Here is a 3,037-nt window from a genome sequence, read left to right as displayed (position 1 = left end):
GAGGACATTAGTAGTCTATCGGACACTGTCAACGACTATATACATTTCTGCATGGAGAACACCATACCCACCAGGACAGTAAGGTGTTTCTCTAACAATAAACCCTGGATCACACTGGATATTAAAGCTCTCCTGAAGGAGAAGAAGAGGGCTTTTGTGTCAGGGAACAAGGAGTAGCTGAAGACAGTGCAGCGCCTGCTGAGAAGGAGGATCAGAGAGGGGAAGAGGATGGAGGAACAGCTGCAGCAGAATAATGCCAGGGGAGTGTGGAGGGGCTTGAAGACCATCTCAGGCCACGGTCAAACTAACACCCAGACTGGGGGGGACCTACAGTGGGCAAATGAGCTGAACCTTTTTTTCAATAAGTTCGACCAGATGCCTGCCCCTGCTCAGTCTCTCCTGCTGTGAACGACAGCCCCTCCCCCCACAGTCTTCAGCTCACAGCCACCACCCCTGCCTTGTCCCTCACAACATCTCAGGTGAAGAACCAGCTGAGGAAGATGAAGGCTAGGAAGGCAGCAGGTCCAGATGTCATCAGCTCCCAGCTCCTCAAATCCTGCAGAGACCAGCTGTGTGGAATCGTCCAGCACATATTCAAGCTGAGCCTGAAGCTGAGAAGAGTCCCCCAGCTGTGGAAAACATCCTGCCTGGTCCCGGTACCAAAGACCCCTCATCCGAAGGAGTTCAACAGCTTCAGACCAGTGGCGCTGACGTCTCATCTGCTGAAGACCCTGGAGAGATTGGTCCACCTGCGCCCCCTGTTGAGCTCCTCAATGAACCCACTCCAGTTCGCATACCAGCCTGGCATCAGTGTGGATGATGCCATCATCTACCTCCTCCACACGTCACTCTCCCACCCCGGAGAAGGCGGGGCGGACTGTGAGGATCATGTTCTTTGATTTCTCCAGTGCTTTCAACACCATCCAGCCCACCCTATTGGGAGACAAGCTGGAGCGGGCGAGATTGGCCCAGCTCCTCACCACATGGATCCAGGACTACCTCACAAACCGGCCACTGTATGGGAGGAAAAAAGGACTGTGTGTCTGACGTGCTCCTCTGCAGGACGGGTGCCCCGCAGGGAAACTGTCCTGGCTCCCTTCCTGTTCACCGTCTACACATCGGACTACAAATACAGCACCCCTACCTGTCACCTGCAGAAGTTCTCTGATGACTCTGCGATTGTTGGCCTCACAGACGGAGAGGGTTTTGTGGACTGGTGCCAGCAGAACCGCCTCCAGATCAATGCTCGGAAGTCCAAAGAGCTGGTGGTGGATTTCTGCAGGTGCCGACACTCTCCACCTGCACCAGCGAGAGCCTGAACAAGTACCTGGATGTTCATCTGAACAATAAACTGGACTGGAGTGACAACCGTCACTCTTCGAAAGCCCTGTTAGTTAATGACCTCATAAGAGACTGTAGCTGCCCTTGGCATCAATAAAAGAAGGACGGTGTTGCGTTCTACAGGTGCAAAACTTTATTTCTCCAATCTTGCACACCGTGAAACTAAAACATACAAAAATACAATTCATGTTACATTTACGATATAAAACACACATTCCATTGTTGATTGATTTTACAAATAAGTCAATACAGCCAGCAGCCCCCATGTACCTCGCTTCGCCTACCAAGGGTGCAAACCTCCCTTCATCCTGCTCTCAACCGGTCGACGCCGAAACAACTGTAATCGGCAATCAACAAATAATCCGAAAACAGGTACAAAAAATAAAACACGGGTATGGACCAATTCTGTGCACTTACATTGTGCCTTTCCTTTACCGGCCTATAACCTCCTCGCTACCCGACAACCCTTCTCATGGTGTATGTCAAAAGTTGGCGTGTGACGTTACCTTATGTTTTTTTGGGAGCACGCTCCACCCCGAAACAATTAGCCAAACAACCAATTAATTTAATTGTGCTGGCCACAGAGACCATAAACGTAACATGATTGGGCTTTGCGAGACCTGGTTAAAACCTGATAATTTTTCATTGCTAAATGGGGCCTCGCCTCCAAATGTCGTTAGTTCACATGTTGCGCGCCCTCATAAGAAAGGTGGGGGTGTAGCCCTTATTTATGAATCTGATTTCAAACTTAGCCCACATTCTAGCGACGCCTTTAAAACATTTGAAATGCTCATTATGCGATATACAGCCTCATTGCCGTTTTTTCCCGTCCCCCCGGCTCGTACGCTAGATTTTTAGATGAGTTCTCTGAGTTTTTGGCTGATTTGGCAACTCATGCAAATAATATAGTGATTATGGGTGACTTTAACATTCATATGAATCTCCCGTCGGAACCACTTACAGCAGCGTTTCAGACAATAATTGATCGTTTTGATTTCACGCAGATAATTGATGAAGCGACGCATAAAAATGGTAATACTTTGGATTTGGTATTAACCCAAGGCATGCTCAAATGTAATGGTGTTACCGTATACTACTGTTATGTCTGACCATTACTTTATAAAATTTGAAGTGAGGGCTCATTACCATCGCCTTGACCACAATCAAAGCTTTAGCAGCCGAAATATTAGTTCTTCAACCACCGCTGCGCTGTCTGAGCTACAGCCCCTGGCAACTGCTTCGTTTCTGAGCTATATTGGTTTGATTGACAACCTCACAAATTATTTTAATGCTGCTCTGTTAAATGCACTTGACTTTGTAGCCCCATTAAGACCTAAAACTCATCCTAAACGGCCTACTCCATGGTTTACTGTGGAAACCCGCTCACTTAAACAATCATGTAGGAAGCTAGAGCGCAAATGCTGTGCGACTAAACTTGAGGTCTTCTATCAGGCATGGTGTGATAGCTTACTAATATACAAAGAAGCACTTGCCTTTGCCAAAACTAATTACTTTTCCAGATGAATTGCTCTAAATAATCCTAAATATTTATTTGATACAATGGCAATGCTAACGCAACAGCTGCCGACCTCCAATAGCTCCTCCTATTCAGCCCATGACTTCATGCAATTCTTTAGGCAGAAGTTTGAGCGCATTTGGGACACCGCTCCTAAAACCCTGTTGAATTCAGCGAATA

General features: G+C 47.4%; 1 pseudogene; it reads left to right on the top strand.

The window, feature by feature from the left end:
- The first annotated feature begins 228 nt into the window (after positions 1-228).
- LOC147152368 (uncharacterized) lies at positions 229-2,450 on the top strand (annotated as a pseudogene).
- The last annotated feature ends 587 nt before the right edge of the window (positions 2,451-3,037 follow it).

This window comes from Filicampus tigris, chromosome 2, assembly GCF_054856515.1.
Source record: "Filicampus tigris isolate MCC_2025a chromosome 2, RoL_Ftig_1.0, whole genome shotgun sequence".
NCBI lineage: Eukaryota > Metazoa > Chordata > Actinopteri > Syngnathiformes > Syngnathidae > Filicampus > Filicampus tigris.
This window is presented reverse-complemented; position numbering and strand designations above follow the sequence as displayed.